Source organism: Loxodonta africana, chromosome 3, assembly GCF_030014295.1.
Source record: "Loxodonta africana isolate mLoxAfr1 chromosome 3, mLoxAfr1.hap2, whole genome shotgun sequence".
In the NCBI taxonomy this organism is placed as follows: Eukaryota; Metazoa; Chordata; class Mammalia; order Proboscidea; family Elephantidae; genus Loxodonta; species Loxodonta africana.
In genome coordinates, this window is record NC_087344.1 from 166,089,062 (window position 1) to 166,107,968 (window position 18,907).

Consider the following 18,907-nt stretch of genomic DNA (forward strand, 5'->3'; position numbering starts at 1 on the left):
CCTCCTTACTGGGTCCTGGAAATGGGGAAGGGAAGGAGAACCCCAGCTTCCCCTGCTCTGCTCAGCAGCTGATTCCAGCCTCCTGAAAAACAAGGGCACACACATCCTATTCACCCCCTGGACTGCAGGGCTCCAAAGGCCCTTTGAAGAGAGAGGAAGAAAGCTGCCTGGTCTCCCCAGAAACTGCTGTTTGCCCTGCTGGCACATCCTAGAGACAGGAGATCATTCTCCCTCAAACGCAGGGATGAAAAGGACTGAGGGTGCCAGGGAGCTGGGAAGATAGGAAAAGGAAGATCAGACAAACTTTTGTTATCACCTCTCAGGGGAAGCGGAGGTGAAAAGCTTCCTGCTAAATGTCACGGGCTAATGAGCGCTTTCTCACTGCCACGGCTGACGTGTCAGTCAGGTGGGTGCGGGACGGTGACAGGGATCCTCCTTAGGCATTGCAGTGGGATCTTCTGCTCTTCTGAAACAGCGGGGCCATGACGGAGCTCACGACCCCCGACAAGGAGCAGGAGGGCAGAACCTAGGACACCAGAGGGCCAAGTCAGAGGCTCCAACTTCCTTCGCCCTCCTCAAAATAATCTTTAATTTCTTGTCACAGAATTTTTTGTGCAGTTCGCTGAATTCTGTATTTATTCCAGAGATTCTAAGCAGGAGAAGATTACTACCATTCACTATGTGCCCAGTGAACTTTCTTAGGGGTGTAAACGGGATACTCAGTCCTTCCTCAAACCTTTACCAAGATCCTGCTGTGGGCCAGATGCCAAAACTGGTGCTGGAATTGCAGAGCCAACTAAGAGGGAGCCACTGCCCTCCAGGAGCCCCCAGGAGGCTTTGGGGGAGATTCCCACTGGTGCGGTGTCTGGAGGTGGCCTTCTCAGAAGGACCAGAAACCCACGCCCTCTCTGTGGGTGGGGTGATGGCTGTGCATTAATATCAGGTCAACCTCCACCCCCAACCCCCACCCTGGCTTGTCTCATTTCACACTGGAGGGGAAGGAGGAGCAACACTGGCCCTGTGTGAGCCCATCCCCTGACCCCGTCATGGGACAGAACCCACAGAGGTGAGTTGTAACGGAAGCAGCTCATTTTCCCTCCCTGTGTTCTGCTCCTTTGGAGATATTTGTCATCTCAACTGGAGAAGAATCTGGAGCTGAGGAGGTAAGTTGTCCCAGCATTGGACACAGATTCAAGTCAGAGAGGGAACTCGGCAGAGAGAGAAAAGGGAGAAAGATGTCCCATTCTTGTCCTGGAGAATGAAGGGCCAGGAGGCCTCCCTTAAGGTGGAGAAAGGGAAAACCAGGTATCTCCATTTCCTAGTGCTGCTGTAAAGAAACAGCACAAGTGGGTGGCTTGAAAGAACAGAAGTTCATTTTCTCAACAGCCCTGGAGGCTAGAACTCCGAATACAAGACACCAGTTATAGGGAAGGCTCTCTATCTGCCGTCTGTGGGGAAAGATCCTTGTCTCTTTCCAGCTTTTGTTCCTCAGTTCCTTGGTAATTTTCCTGTGGTGTCTATCCCCCACCCCCTTTTGGCTTGCTTGTCTCTGTGGCTAGGCTGCACTTCATAACTCAGAAGTGATTAGGTTAGGGCACACCCTACACTGATAGGGCCTCATTAACATAACAAAGAAAACCCTGTTCCCAAATGGGATTACATCCACAGGTAGAGGGGTTAGGATTTCAATACATATTTTGAGGGGACACAACTCAATCCATAGCACCAGGGTTTTGCATTTCCCTGAGAGAGACTCGCCCGGTCTCCTTGTGGAGAGGATGGGGGCCTCCTGGCAGGGGGTAGGGAAAAAGAGGCAATGTGGCTGTTCTCTGGGATGACAGAGAAGGACAAACTGGGAAGAGAAGGCTTGTGGTAGGGGACCTGGAGGGGCTTTTTGAAAAAGATTAAATAAATGAGTAGAAAGATCTGAAACATGATCTTTGAAGGTACGTACAGAGGAAAGAAAGAGGGAAGAGACTAAGAATAAAAATAGCTAGTTGGGAGAAAGGAAACCCTGGTGGTAGTGCTTAAGAGCTATGTCTGCTAACCAAAAGGTCAGAAGTTCAAATCCACCAACAGCTCCTGGGAAACCCTGTGGGGCAGTTGTACTCTGTCCTATAGGGTTGCTACAAGTTGGAATTGACTCAACAGCAATGGGTTTGGTTTTTGGTTTTTAGGGAGAGAAAAGAGGTATTCATATATCTTGAGATTTGTTTATTGTAATTTGCTCTAAAGCATCATCTGTAAATGAAACTCAAGTCCAACTGTTTTAATGACATGTGGATGTTTTATTTATTTGTTTAAATAAGGCTTGGAGTGCTTTATTTGCTAGGAAACACAAGCAGGAGAAATAATCATGCCGAATGTGAAAAGGCAGTACATGGAAGGAGCCCAGGATATACACGCATTTCAAGTCTAGCTTCAAATCCCAGCTTTGCTGTGTGACTGTGACCGTGTTACTTAAACTCTCTGAGACTAATCCTTTCATCTCTAAATCGGGGCCTGTTATGCATATCTATTAAGGTTGCTGAGGGAGTCAAATGAGATGTAGAATATAAAGCCCCTTTCACAGAGCAGGCACGAAATAAATAGTTCTCTTCCCCCGAAAAGATTCAGAAATTCAGTAGGCTCGGTTGCCACTTGGTAGCAACGTACCTGAACCCAGGAGCAGTAGAAGAAACACTTGCGAGCATGCCTACTGGGCTTCTGTCTCTGTGAGCCACTCAGGACAGGATTGCATTCTCCCAAAAAAGCAAGCTCCCCTGTGACACTTCTCTGTCATTCTCAGAATTGCCTCCTATGACAGGAATAACCACAACAGTCATTAAGATGGGGATGGGGGAGTCTATAAAATGACTCCATGCACATTGTTATCTCATTTGAACCTCATAATACACCTGTGAGGTGTTAGGGAAGGTTTTAATATTTGTCCACCCCTGGGTGATGTAAATGGTTTGCAACTCATCTACTATCTGAAAGGTTGGTGATTCAAACCCACCCAGTGGCACCATGGAAAAAAGGCCTGGCAATCTGCTTCCATAAAAAGATTACTGCCAAGGAAACCCTGTGGAGTTCAGTTCTACTCCGTAACACATGGGGTCACCATGAATCTGAATCAACTCGATGGCCAAGGGTTGGTTTTGGTTTATAGCTGATAAAAGTGAGATCCTGAAAAGTTTAATGACTTGCCTCAGTTCTTACCATCTAGACAGCGTTGGAGAAGGGACCCGAGCCAGAGGCCTTTCCCTGACCCCACAGCTGCCTGGTCCTGAGCTGGATCTGCCCAGTGCACCTTACCAGATGCTGAGCGTTTGCTCTGAGAGAAGGTGGAGGCAGAGCAGGAGAAGAGGCCACGCCTTTCTTCCCTGTCTTAGTTTCACAAAATTCCACAAAGCGGGTGCTTTAGACAACAGAAATTTATTGTTTCACAGTTCTGGAGGCCGAGAGTCCGAGATCTGGGTGTCAGCTCTGTTGATTCCTTCAGAGGCTGTGAGAGAGAACCTACTTTTTCCATGCCTCTCTCCTAACTTCTGGAGGCCCTGCAGATTCCTCAGTTTACAGCTCACCTGGTGTCTTCTCCCTCTGTGTCTCTCGGTGCTTCTTCTCCTTTTTTTATAAGAACAGCACTCAGATGGGATTAGGACCCACCCCACTCCAGTACACCAAAACCCATCCATTCAGACTCATAGTAACACTAGTAGAACTGCCCCATAGAGTTTCCAAACAGGGGCTGGTGGATTTGAACTGCCGACTTTTTGGTTAGCAGCCGTAGCTCTTAACCACTATGCCACCAGGGTTTCCACTCCAGTATGACATCATGATCCTAATTCCTACTGAGATCCTATTTCCAGACAAGGCCCCAAGGGTTAGGACCTTAACCTATCTTTTTGAGGGGACACAATTCGATCCATGACATAGCTCAAGGGATATTACCCTTTCCTGTGGGCCAGATGTGTGCTGTGCATCCTCTGGTAAGTACTGTCACCCCCCTTTACAAATGAGAAAAGTAGTTCAGAGAGGTTAAGTCACGGGTCCAAAGTCACACAACCCGGATGCAAGAGCCTGTGCAGGCACCCAGGACACTGAGCTCCCTCGCTCAGAGGTGAGGTCTCCATGGAGCCCCCCACCTGCCATGGGCACAGGGGGCACCTGACCACAAAGCAGCCCCATTCCGGTGGGGAGTGGGAGAAAGGTTCCCATTCAGCCTGCTGCTGCCTCCTCAGGCTGAGGCGAGTGAGCAAAAGGGGGAAGAAGTGAAGATAAGGAGTGGGTGGGGAGGGGGATGGAGGCAGCTGGTGGGGTGCTGGGAGTGCTCCAAAGTCCCCAGAGGGGGGATGCCTACTCCCCTCCCTGCCTCCTCAAACCTGGTGGTTTGCAATCAGGGGAACCCCTAGGTAGGTTCTGGAAACTGCGCCCTCTAGCGATTTGTAAAGTGAAGCTGCTTTTTACTCAAATCTCACGTTTTCGAGTTTCCTATTTTCCTGGTTTCTGCCTTGCGTGCCCAGAAAAGGCCCCCTGGAGTCAAGAATTAACCCTCAACAATGCACACACACACAGACACACACACTGCTGGCCTGATTTGTATTTGACAAATGGCTCCATTTCCAGAAAGGCCTCAGCTGTAACCTGGAAGTGGGATTGCCAGTCTCTAAGCCTGCAAACATCTTTTCACACTGGCATCTTATTTAAATTTAAAATGGACTGTTGACTCCTCAGAACATTGGACTTCTTTGAATTCCAAGTCCAAGGACAGCTGGTGACCCAGCCGGACGCTGATGCCCACAAGGCTCTGTGAGAGACATCAGGCCCCTCTTCCTCAGGGGCTCTAATACCCCACAGTATACCCATCTTCCTGTCAGCCTGCAGAAGACGACGGTTGACATTGTGGAAAGTTCTAGTCTCCAATTTGTCACTAGAAGCTTCAGGACCTTGGACAATTATTTTTAAAATCTCTCTAGGCCTCAGTTTCCCTATTTGTTAACAGCGATAATGAGTAATACCAAGCTCCCAAGGTTATTGTCAGAATTAAAATAATACCTGAAATTCCTTAGTAAACAGTAAAAGATGTACACAAAAGTAGGATGGAGGTAGACAGTGACCTGACACTTACATGGTCAGTGGATAACAGGTGAAAAATGGATAGAGCCTATGATAAAAATTCACGTGTAGATTGTAAACCCTCCAAGTCACGGCTGTGCCCTTTTAGTGTTATAATCCCGACACAGTGTCTGGTGTGTAATAGATGCTCAATAATATTTGTGGAATGAAGAAAGGGACAGAGGAAGAGAAAGAAAGAGGAAAGATGCAAAGATCAGATTATACTCCATAAAAAATAACAATACTTTATTTATTGCATGTCATATACATGTCAAGTCTCATGGCACCCTATGAGATACCAGTACCAGTCGTGGGTGAGTCAGCTCTGACTCATGGCGACCTCATGTATGCCAGAATAGAACTATGCTTCATAGGGTTTTCAATGGCTGAATTTTCAGAAGCAGATTTCTAGGCCTTTCTTCTGAGGTACCTCCGGGTGGGCTTGAACCTCCAACCTTTTAGTTAGCAGCCAAGCATGTTAACTTTTTATGCCACCCAGGGACTCCTGCCCTATGAGGTAGCAACTATTGTTAACCTCATTTTATAAGGTTGCTATGAGTCAGAATCGACTCAACTGGCAACAGGTTTGGTGTTTTTGGTTTTATAGATGAGGCAACAGAGTCACAGAGCAGTCAAGTAACTTGCCCAAAACGTTACAGCTAGCAAGCAGTAGAGCCAGGATTCAAACCCAAGGAGCTTGGCTTCAGAACTAAATGCTTAACCCCCTCCCCAAGCCACCTCCAGCTGTGGTGCTTTCTCAGGAGAGCCAGGGATGATTTAGTTCTCGAGCCAGGAGGAGGGCATGGAGTCACCTCTATCACTTCCTACCCGACCTCCCACGCACCAAAGTTCCCATGTTAATCTGACCATTCTGTTCTGTATCAGTGTTGCTAGGAAGTCGTGTGAAGACTCACCCTCCCAATTTTGCCTAGTGCTAACCCCTTCCAGAAAGGAGGACCCAAATCTGTCCAACTCTTTCTCTATTGTGGCCATCTCATTGTCACATGGATGAAAACATCTTGCACCACCTCTGTGTTTTTGGTCAAGCTCTTCTTTCCCCCATGGAATGCACTTCACCTTATTTCTTACTTTTGAAATTTTACCCATCCTTCATGAATCACCCAAACACCTTTCCTCCATGAAGCTTTTCCTAATGTCTCCTCTGCTCCCATAGCTTTGCCCGTTCCATGTCTACCTGCCCTCTTGGACTGTGAGCTCCTAGGGGCCGGAGATGTTGCATGGCTCATGCATTGCCTCAGACATAGAGACAGTGTTCAGTAGTTTGCTAGATTAAAATGGAATGATACTGGAGTTCCTTAGTGTTGAATGACACTTTACAATGTACATCAGATATCTATTGCTGTATAACAAATCATCCCAGAATTTAGCAGCTTAAAAGAACACACATTATCTCACAGTTTCTGTGGGTCATGAATCCAGGTGCAGCTCAACTGGATCCCCCACTCAGGGTCTCTCAAACAGGCTACAATCAATGTATCAGTTGGTGCTGCTGTCATCTTAAGGCTCGACTGGGGATGGATCCTTCTCTAAGTTCTCTCATGTGGTTGTTGGCAGAATTCAGTTCCTCCCAGGCTGCGGGGCTGAGGGATGCAGTTCCTCCCTGGCGGTTGATGGTTAGTTGAGGTCGCCCTCACTTCCTTGCCACATGAACCTCTTCTTGGGCAGCTTACAACATGGCAGCTGGCTTCAGCAGAGCAAGCAAATGAGAACATGAGAGAGTGCCAGCAAGCCAGGATCCAGAGTCTTCTGTAAACTAACCTTGCAAGTGATATCCCATCACTTTGGGTGTCCTATTTGTTACAAGCAAGTCACTAAATCCAGCTCCTACTGAAAAAAAAAAAACACAAACCCGTTGCCATAGAGTTGATTCCAACTCATAGTGACCATATAAAACAGAGTATTACTGCCCCATAGGGCTTCGAAGGAGTGGCTGGTAGATTCAAACTACTGACCTTTTGGTTAGGAGCCAAGCTCTTAACCACTGTGCCACCAGGGCTCCAGCTCCCACTCAAAGGGAGGGAATTATACAAGGACATGGGAAGCAGAAAGTAGCAATTATTCGAGGCCACCTTAGAAGGCTGTTGTCTTAGTCACCTAGTGCGGCTGTAACAGAAATACCACAAGTGCGTGGTTTAAAGAACAGAAGTTTACTTTCTCACAGTTCTGGGGGCTAAAAGTTCAAATCAGGGCCTCATCGTCAGTGTCAATTCCTCCCTTACCAGTAGCCCCAGGCATTCCTTGGTTCCTTGGCTTGCAGACATCCTCACGTGGCACCTGTCTTCCCCCATGTGTATGTCTTCATGTCCATTCTGTTCTGTTTATAACTCAGAAGTGATTTGATTTAGAACCCACCCAATTTGGGTATGATCTAATGATCCAAATGGGATTACCTCCACAGGTATAGGGATTAGGACTCCAACCAATATTTTAATCCATAACAGCTGTCCACCACACAGTGTAAAGCATGTTGTAGGGTATTATCTCATTTGCCAAAGTGTAGATAGGACAGCAGGAGGGATGTTCAAAATGAGAGGAGCGCATTGGAACAGAGCTGTGAGTCTTTTTACCAGGTGAAAATACAAGATCTCTCACACTGGGTCAACCCATAGAAGCAGCCGTCGAGAAATCAAAAGACGCATTGCATTGGGCAAATCTGCTTCAAAAGACCTCTTTAAAGTGTTGAAAAGCAAAGATGTCACCTTGAAGACTAAGGTGCGCCTGACCCAAGCCATGGTATTTTCAATCACATCATATACAGGTGAAAGCCGGGAAATGAATAAGGAAGACCAAAGAAGAATTGACGCCTTTGAGTTGTGGTACTGGTGAAGAATATTGAATATAAGATGGACTGCCAAAAGGACAAACAAATCTGTCTTAGAAGATGTACAACCGGAATGCTTCTTAGAAGTAAGGATGGTGAGACTGTGTCTTATATACTTTGGACATGTTGTCAGGAAGGATCAGTCCCTGGAGAAGGACATCGTGCTTGATAAAGTAGAGAGTCGACGAACAACAGGAAGACCCTCAAAGAGATGGACTGACACAGTGGCTATAAAAATGGGCTCAAGCATAACAACAGTTGCGAGCATGGTGCAGGACCAGGCAGTGTTTCATTCTGTGGTACACAGGATCGATATGAGTCAGAACTGACTTCAACGGCCCCTAACAACAACACTGGGTCAATCCCTGGTCAACCAGACCAGGTGACAGCCCAGTTTTCTGTGACCAAGGTACAGATTATACGAAGGTGCGATTGTCCTCTTGGTCCCCAGTATGGTCATATTCTTCAATAATAATAACACTCCTTCATTGCATACCCATTTGTACAAAGCATTTTCACATTCATTGTATCATTCTTCATGACTGTCCTCTGGGGGTAGTTCTTGTGTGCTTCCATTTTACAGCTGAGGAAACTGAGGCCCAGAAGTGTCAATGTCACATGGCCTAAGTGACAGAGTTGACGTTGGACCCAGTCTGACATCCTCAAATTTATCAAAACTTCCCCCCAAGGCTATGGCCCCTAGACACCCTTCTAACTCAGAACTGAAGCCACTCCCAAAATTCACCTCTCAGTCAAATATTAGACAGGTTTATATAACAAACAATAACACCCATGAGGAACGTGCTCCTTAGAACAATCAAGCATATGAGACCAAATGGGCAACAGTCGCCCAAAAGCAAAGATGAGAAGACAGGCAGGGGCAGGAAAACCAGATGAGCAGACATGGGGAGCCCAGGGTGGAAAGGGGGAGAGTACTGACGCATCGGGAGGATTACAATCAATGTCATGAAACAATTGTGTATAAATTTTTGAGTGGAAAGCTTTTCTTCCTGTAAACTTTCACCCAAAGCACAATAAAACGTTCAAAAGAATTTTATCTAAACTTTCAAAAACTTGTTTCTATATCTAGCTAGTACCACCTCTAAGTGGAAGATGCTTCAACAATTACAATCTACCTAAGAAATCTTTCTACTTATTTGCCTAAAATTTAGCTCATCGAGTGTCAGGGCAGTGCCATCTTACCCAGGCTCCTGACTGTGATGGCCAGATACTTCCTGCCCACTTGGAGTCAAGCCCAGTCTCCCAGATGGGCTCAGATGCTGGCCCTGGGACCTCACAGGGGTGCCCTGGCATTGGCAGTTCCAGGTTTTAGAGGTGGTTTCTTTCTTCCCTCCCCCTCACAGTGTCTTCTCTCTGTCTTAGATATCTAAAAGCCAAATATTCTCTCTCCCATCATAGGAACAATTCTCAATAAAGAAAACTGCAAGGCCCAGAGGGCAGGGCATGGGATTTGGGGAGAAGTATCTGGCTGTGGTATCTTAGCTTTGGTCCTCAGCTTTCTGAGTTTTTGTAAGGAGAGCACCCTGCTATGGTTTTGAAGGTTTCTGGTGTTGGGGGTACCGTGCAGTATTCTAATGGACTTGTCCTGCAGCTGCCAAGGGAAAGGCCACCCCGCGGATGTGGTGAGGCCTACTCTGCAGGAAGTGGGTTTCTGGTGTCAGTCTTCCAAGGGGGGCAGGTACTGAGCAGATGGAAAGGAGGAGCCCCTATGTCTACTTGAGCCTCCCTCTCTTGGGTCTAGACTTCAAGGAGGGAAACTGTCTGGATATGAGCTTCAGGGCAGAGAGCGTTAAGATGCTGTGGTAAACAGAAGGATAGCCCCCCGGAGATGTCCACATCCTGATCCCCAAAACCTGAGGATATGTTACCATACATGGCAAAAGGGACTTTGCAGATGTGATGAAGTTAAGGATCTTGAGATAGTTACCTCAAATCGGGGGTTCGAGCCGCCTGCCGCCAAGCCAATACTGAGACAGGAGGAGGTAAGCAGCAAGAGGGCTTTATTGAACACCGGTATTCAAGAGACAGAAGGTGTTAAATTTCTCCCAAATTCTGTCTGCCCCAAAGGGTTGATGGGAGGGTTTTATATGGGAAAGATCAGGGTTACCTAATGTTTTGAGCATGTAGTCCACAGATGGTCTTATACGTCACAAAACAACTATGAAAAAAACTCTTTATTAAATTAAAGATATGTGTATCAGGCATCCAGACTCTAATCAGTTATTTGTAACAGACTGAAAAGCTCACATAAGAATCTCTCGGCTAGTGGAACTGTTTTGCCAAGTCCATTGTGGCTGAGATACGGAGCAAGAAAGTTGCAGATTAAAAATGCCAGAGAGCCTTCCTGTCAGTTTGCAAGCTGGAGGCCATTCAAGAGAACAAAGAAAGAAGAAAAGAGACCAAGGCCATAGGAGCTGAGAGAGCTCTGCGCCCCTTTGGAAGAGACTGGTGCAGCTGGTGCAATTAAAAAATGTTTAGAAATTACTTAGAGCATCATTATGACGTTAGTCATGTCAGGGTCTCAATCACCCATTTTGAATAGGGGAAAACATATTTTAAGGTATTAGGGTGTTCGTTATGTTTTAAGAGTGGAACAGGCTGCTCAGCTATATTTGAACAGAGTCTGCACCATTTTTCAAGGACTAGAGATTATTCACCGTTTATACAGCTATACTAAAACAAATGAGAATATATATTCTCTCTAACATTAAAACGCTAAAGAAAATGCATTTTCGCTACTTCAGGATGGGGAGATTACCCTGGATCATCTGGGTGGGCCTAATGTAATTACAACGGCCCTTATAAGAGGGAGACAGAAGAGTCAGAGTCAGAGAAGGAGATGTGACAACGCAGGCAGAGGCCTAAGTGATGAGGCCCCGAGCCAAGGAATGCGGACAGCATGTAGAAGCTGAAAAAGGCAAGGAAATGAGCTCTACCCTGGAGCCTCCAGAAGGAGCACAGCCGTGCTGACATCCTGATTTTAGCCCAGTGAGACCCGAGTCAGACGTCTGACCCCCAGGACTGTAAGCGAATAAATTTGGGGTGCTTACAGCCACTAAGTTTGTTATTTGTTTCAGCAACAATAGGAAACTAATACATGTGGTGTTTGTTATAAAGAAACCAGCCAGGAGATAGGTTGGGTCCCCGCCATATCTCTTAAACCTGACCATTGAGGGACACTTGCTTTTGTTTATTCTCCTTTGGGTCATCTGAAGCCTGCGCAATGGGGAATGACAGTAAGAGCTGTACGTCCACATTTGCACCAGAGTGTTAGAGGCAGCCATGCTTCAGAGGGTCATGTGGTGATGGCAGTGGTGATTCGCCAGAGACCCCAAAGAGGAGGTGACTTGCCTGTGAGGTCCACCTCTCCTATCTGCAGTAGACCATCTGAACATTGCCCACTCTGAGGGATTGGGGTCTTATTTCATCAAGGAACGAAGCCATAGTCTCCAGGTCCCCACCCGCTTCACATCTCTACAGTGGCCAGGGGGCCTAAAGAGTCCTCAGCCGCAAGGCCTTGGATGCTGCGGGGATGCCCACCAATCGACCTGAGGAGATAGTCAAGGCTGCCCAAGTCATCAAGAGGAGTCCTAGGGATGATGACCTCTCTCCACCCCTAATCCCTGTCCCACTCTCCCAGGCCCAGCTCTCTAGACCTGGAGCCCGGCTGAGCCTCTGTGCACCCAGCCTGTGGCAGTTCCCCCTTCCCAGCTGGTCCCAGCAAGCGCAGTTCTCGGCTGCCCTCTGCCTTCAGCTCTCAGATCCTTCTGGGAGCCCCACTGGGATTATTATGGTCACGATTCAACTGAGGGTCCTTTGTAGGTTGCCTGGAGGCTGGTAAAATCCAGGCAGCCCACCAGGAGCAGCAGAAATGGGGAAGCTGATTATAGGCCTTCCCTGACCCAGGAAGGACAGGCTTTCTCATGCAGGCAACACACTGTGGATCAGCTGTCTGGAGAGATTTCCAGACTCTCAGGCTGCACCGCGGCCCTGGCCTCCGTTCAGATGCCTGCTCCTCACCAGAGACCCCAAAGCACAGGCTGATAAAAACTGGGGCACAAGGCCTGACAAAAGATTTGTATGACACCCCTTGGTGTAATAAACAGTCTGGCAGATGGAGTTTGATTTCAGAATTACCAGCTTTTTCAGGACACTGAAATAAAATGAGGGAACAATGGAATAGAATATTCAAAACCTTGGTCCAGTATGTTTTTGTTGTTGTTAGCTGTCACAGAGTCATGGTGACCCCAGACACAAGGGAAAGAAAAGCTGTTCGGTCCTGCACCACCAGCATGATCGGTTGCAGATTGGACCTTTGTGACCTACAGGGTTTTCACTAACTGATTTTCAGAAGTAGATCATCAGGCCTTTCTTCCTAGTCTGCTTATTCTAGAAAGTCCGCTGAAACCTGTTCAGGATCAGAGCAACACAAGAGACTCCACTGACAGATGACTGGTAGCTGCACACGAGGGGCATTGGCCAGGAATCGAACTGGGGTCCCCCGCATGGAAGATGAGAATTTTACCACTGAGCCGCCACTGCCCTCCCATCCAAAATATAGTCCCCCCTCTGGCCAGCTGATATGGGGACTGTGGCTGAGATTTGGAGTCCCTGGGTGGTACAAATGGCATAGTCGTTAAGAGCTTAGTGGCTAACCAAAAGGTTGGCAGTCCAAATCCACCAGCAGCTCCTTGGAAACTCTAAGGGAAAGTTCTACTCTGTCCTATAGGGTCACTATGAGTCAGAATTGACTCGACAGCAAAGGGTTTGGTTTGGGGTTGCACAAATGGTTAGGTTAACATGCTCGGCTGCTAACCAAAATATGGAGATTCGAGTTCACTGACAGGTTCCTCAGAAGAAAGGTCTAATGATCTCCTTCCCCAAAATCAGCCATTGAAGACCCTATGGAGCAGAGTCCTACTCTGACACACTTGGAGTCGCCATGAGTTAGAGTCGACTCGACAGCAGCCGTAACTGGGCTGAGATTTGGCACTGCCAGGAGGGCCTAGCTTAAAGGACTCCCCCAGCAACAGTTTAAAGCTACAGAAAGTGTGGCTGGAGCCTGGGACATTCCCAGCCACACCGGAGGCCTGTCTTGGAGCATCCTCATTCCCTCTGAGAACACAGTTATTCTGGTCTCGATGCTAAATGGAGCCCTGGGGAGAAGGGGTCTCTCACCTTTCAGGGCTGGGGCCAGAGGCATCTAGAGAAGGGATGGAGGATGCTCAGTGACCAGGGATGGAGCTTCCACCTCGGCTTTCAGGAGACCAAGGCCACCAGCCCAGAGGAGGTAGCAGGGCCATGGGCAGTCCCCAAAACAGGGCGCAGTTCCATCAGCCAGAATGGGGAGACAACCTTGATCTGCAAATTTCCCAGGCCCAGCCTCACCCCAGCAACTCCACAGGGTGTCCAGTGGACCAGATTCTGGCTGCTTTCCCAGCTGCCAGGAGCTGTAACTACTTTGGGGTGATGGGCTATTCTACTGACTTGGAAGGGCCAGTTCTGTTCCCAATCTCTTCAGGCACATACAACAGGCACATCCTTGCCTGACTAGCTCTAAAATGGAATTCCAGTATTACAGATGAATCCAGAGTGGTCAGAGAGGGAGGATATCAGAAAGCGAAGACTGAGAAGAAAGACAGCCATGGAGAGGTCCAGTGAACGAGGTGTTTGAGGCAGGGACCACGTCTCCTGTATCTGCATGACTCCTGTAGCAGCTGACACTGTGCCTTGCACATAGTAGGCACTTAGTGCATTTTATTGCTCCTTGGCCACTGCGCCCAAGATTGCCTGGGGTGGGGAGGAAGAATGTTGCAAGATATAAAAAGACAGGCAAAGCTAGAGTTTGAGATTGGTCACTAGAGGGCGCTCCAGGACAAGAGTTGAGTTGCAGGGCACCGCATCCCCCCCCCCCCGCCCCCCACCCCCAACCTGGATTTAGGGCTTTAAGGAGGAATTGTTTATTCATTCAACATACATCTACAGAACAAATGTTGTTATGGTTAGCTGCCACCGAGTTGGCCCCCAAGTCCTGGCAACCCAAGGCACAACGGAACAAAACACTGCCTGGTCCTGTGCCAACCCCATGATCAATCATTGCAGATGGGACCCTGGTGATCTGAGGGGTTTTCATTGGCTGATTTTAGGAAGTAAATCGCCAGGCCTTTCTTCCTAATCTGTCTTAGCCTGGAAACTCCACTGAAACCGGTTCAGCATGACAGCCACATGAAAGCCTCCACTGACAGACAGGTGGTGGCTGCGTATGAGGTGTATCCTCTGGGAATGGAACCCAGGTCTCCCACAAGGAAGGAAGGAAATTGTCAAATACTGTGCTAGTTGCTAAGGATACAAAAATGATTGAACTGTGACTCCGAACTTCAAAGGCAGGGTGCTCAACAGAGAATCCCCGATGGAGCAGGAGAGCAGTGGGATGCAGACCTCAAATTCTTGTAAAAAGACCAGACTCAATGGTCTGACCGAGACTAGAAGGACCCTGGAGGTCATGGTCCCCAGACTGTCTGTTAGCCCAAGACTGGAACCATTCCCAAAGCCAACTCTTCAGACAGAAATTGGACTGGACTATAAGGTAGAAAATGATACTGGTGAGGAGTGAGCTTCTGGGATCAAGTAGACACATGGCACTATGTGAGCAGCTCCTGTCTGGAGCAGAAACAAGAAGGCAGAGGGGAACAGAAGCTGGCTGAAAGGACACGGGAATACAGGGTAGAGAGAAGGAGTGTGCTGTCTGATTAGGGGGTGAGGAACTAGGAGTACATAGCAAGGTGTGTATAAATTTTTTTAGGAGAGGCTGACTTGATTTGTAAACTTTCACCTAAAGCACAATAAAAATAAAATAATAAGATTAAAAAAAAGACAGGGTGCATCTCCTAAGAAAAATAAGAGGCATAAGTGGAAAAATAATGTATCCATATTAATCTACCAGTTATCTTCTATTAAGTGCTGATGTGTTTAATCCTCACATACTGTCCCTTCTATATATAATACCCTCCCATCCACTTGCCTGGAGGCCTGGTAATGCAGTGGCTAAGAGCTTGGCTGCTAAACAAAAGGTCGTCAGTTCAAATCCACCAGCTGCTCCTTGGAAACCCTATGGGGTAGTTCTCCTCTGTCTTATAGTGTTGCTATGGGTCAGAATTGGCTTGACAGCAATGGGTTTGGTTTTTGGTTTATCTTCCTGCTGGGTTCACTCCCTATTCTATGTCTTTGCTCACTGTCACCTTTTCATTGATCCTACTCTTCCCACCTGGCTTTAAAGTGTAATGTGTCCCCTCAACACTCTTGCAGGTTCGGTAGTTTATATATATGTGTTTGTTATTCCCGTTGTCAATCTCCCCCATTCAAACATAAGCTCCATGAGTGTTGAGGGGTTAGTCTGCTGTGTTCACTGATGAATACTTAGTGCCTAGAATGTTCACATGCAGTAGGTACTCAATAATTAGTTATTAATGAATAAGGTGGTTGTTGTTGCATGTCCATGAGTGGATTCTGACTCATAGTGACCCCATGTGATAGAGTAGAACTGCCCGATAGGGTTTTCTAGACTGTGATCTGTATAGGAGCAGATCACCAGGAACAAGTGCATGGGTTGAATCACAGAGAGCAAACAGTTTGCCACCCGGGGACCTCCAATAAGTATTTGTTAGTGAATAAGGCACGTGGCAACTGTAATTGCCCCCAAGTAAATCAAATGGCTGGGGGTCAGCTGGTCAGAGCTCCTGTGGTCTGGAGGGCTTGAGTGAAAGGTGGACCACATGCTGATGTCCCTCCAGGCCTCAGAACCCTCTGCTTCCAGGCAGCTTCTAGGGGCTACTGGAACAGTGACGAATGAGCCTGTGTCCCTCACCTGCCCTGGCTGTCTCCTTGCCCCATGCTCTCACTATCTGCTTCATACTCTCTCAGTGGGTTCCACTTGCATTTCTTGCTGTCTGGGGCTTCCTGACATGGGCCAGCCTCTGCCACTCCTGTCTCGGTTACATTCTCCTTTCTGCTGCAAGAAGAAACAAACTGCACAGCTCGGAAAACAATCCATCATTTTGTCATAACATTTCCATTTCAAAGACTTCCTCTCCAAGCTCCTCTCTGGCCAAATGCTTCCTCTAATTAGCTTGAGAAGCACTGGCAGGGAGGTGAGTGACAAGGAGGGGAGAGAGGCTAGAAGCTGGCTCCAGACCTGAGGCCTCTGCCGTGTCTACACAGGGGAAGGGAGGGGCTGGGCAGTCATGTGCCACAGGAGAGGCTGTGTGTGTGTGTGTGTGAACCTATGTCTGTGTGTGCTTGTGTGTGTATGTGTGTGTATCTGTGTCTGTGTGTGTATATGTGCATATGTGTGTGGAGGTGTGTATATGTGTGTCTGTGTGTGTGTGTCTGTGAACATACATACTCATATCTCTGTGAGCTCTTGTTTCTCAGCAGTCATTGTTCATGCCACCCTGTCAGAGATTTGCTCACTGGTATCACATGGCACTAAGCTCCCCTGAGCCCTTGCCCAGCATCCAGTTTAGCAAGAACTCCGCTGGGGGCTGAGAATTCAGAGACGAAAGGCCCAGGCACTGCCCATCAGGGACCTGGTCAGAGACGGGCATGTAAGTGAATAACTACCACATACATACCCGCCATGGAGTCGATTCTGACTAATACTGACCCTACAGGACAGAGTAGAACTGCACCATACGGTTCCCAAGGAGAAGCTGTTGGATTCAAACTGCCGACCTTTTGGTTAGCAGCCAAAGTGAATAACTAGGCATGATAAATGCTATTGTAAGAATCACTGCTGAACAATCAGGAAGCCGGAAGACAGAGTCTGGGAGAGTGGGGGTCTTCTCAGAGGAGGTGGTCTTGAAGGATGAGGAGCAGTTTGAAGGTCAGAGGAAGTGGAAACAGACAGACCAGGCACAGGGGTCAGTGTGAGCAAAGGCCCAGCGGCAAGCCCTGCAGGGTGCTGGGTGTGGCCAGGGCAGGATAGATGGCAGCAAATGTATGTTGGGTGGAAGTGAACGGCCTCCAGGGCTTCCGCAGCAGCCCCCTCCCCGCCTGGGGCCTCATCCACACACAGGCTGGTGGGAGATCCATGAGTGTGTGAGCTCAGCCCATCAAAGGACGCCTTCTGCATCACAGCTCCTCACTGGCCCCCAGGTTGTCCTCCTTGACAAGCCAGCAGCAGGTATGCTGACAGCCCCTTCACCAGGCTTCTTCTCTCATCACCCCTCAGCTCCCCACAGAGGGCTGGGCCTGGCTGCAGAGCCTAGTTGAGGTTGGGATGTTTAAAAATACAATTTGTTAGATGTAAAGCACTGAAATATAACACAATTTCTGTAAGCCTTCTCAGCATTTCTTTTTTTTTTTTAATCTACTATAAGCCTAAAAATAATGAAAGTGGCCCAATTCTGTCTCATTCTTGGCAAATAGGTGATATCTGTCTTCAGTGAGGAAAGTGAGGCTGAGAGAAGTCATCCAAAGCCAAAACATTCTTTGGCATCATGCTTGCCTCCCTGACCCAGAACACCTCACACACCAAGGCCCGGCCCACTGCTGGTGCTGCCCTCTGTCCTTGAAGCCCTAGAATGTTCTCCTGTATTCTCTGCCGGCTCCACACCCCAGGCTCCTCAGCTCACTGGGGACTGCAGCCTGGAGGCCCTGGGAGCCCTTCCTCTCCACTGTCCCTCCCTCAGCCCAGCCTGCTCTTTCCCTGCAGGAGGGGGTCCACCCCCATGCCCCTCATCTTGTTTGTCCTTGGGTACAACTGAGAAAGACTCCAGGGATCCTTCTTGGGAGGAGCCCCCAGACAGGGCTGTCAACAGGATCCTACCCACAGGTCCAGCTGGAAGAAGGAAATCAGACCTCCGACTCCACTTCCTGAAGAACAGTCTCCCCTGTAATGTGTCACCACAGGCCTGTAGCTGCTGTCTCCAGAAGGTTCGCTGCATCACTGCCCAGCTCCTCAGGCTGCTGACAGGGACCAGCCTGTGGCTGGGGTATGGTAGGGAGAAGCTGGGTAGTAAGATGGGGGGTAGGGCAGGGACTAGGTAGTAAGATGGCCTCCACCTCCCCTTTCCAAGACCTTCTGAAAGTTAAACTTCTATAAAGTGTGACTTGAAGCCCTGGTGGCACAGTGGTTAAGAGCTTGGCTACTAAATAAAAGACCAGCACTTCGAATCTACCAACCGCTCCTTGGAAACTCTATGAGGCAGTTCTACTCTGTTCTGTAGGGACGCTATGAGTTGGAATCCACTTGATAGCAACAAGTTTTGGGTAAGGTGTGATTTAAAGTCCAATCACAATAATCGAGGTGGGAGAAGGGAGCAGGACTGGCTGCCATTTAGTAAACGGAAGTCTGATTGTTGCATGTCCCCCATTAGGGAAAAGACTGTCAAAAGAATGGGTGCAAAGAAAGAGGAGAGCCACAGAAGCCAACATGTGCAGTGTCCAGCCAAGTACTGAACAGAGAGCCTCGGCAAAGCTGACTCGAAGGTTTCACCAAGAAGCTTGTCTACCTGCTCCCCAAGGTAGCTAAAGAACCTCAGAGTAACTTAACTGAGAGAAACCCTTAGATAACACCTGAATTCCCTTGTTCGAACCCTTTGGTAATTGTGTTCCCTGTGTGGCTGCTCTCCAGGAAGAGCGTGCACGGATCTGTCAACATGACCATTGGTCCATTGCACGATTGCAGCCCTCACTGGAAACCTGAGTGCTGGCATCTGCCTGGACCATTGGCCACTGAAAGCCAGGCTAACCTGAGCCATCCCTAAGCCTCGTGCCAATCTCTGAACGTTGACAAATCAGGTTTTGAGCCTCTAAGACTGAGAATAGGACCCTGGGCTATTGTTCCTCCCCAAGGTGAATGGTAACCCCAGGACTCTGACCTTTCCCAGATGCTTCCCGTATGTCTCATCACCTGTCATCTTCAATGGCAACAATGCCCTTCTCTTA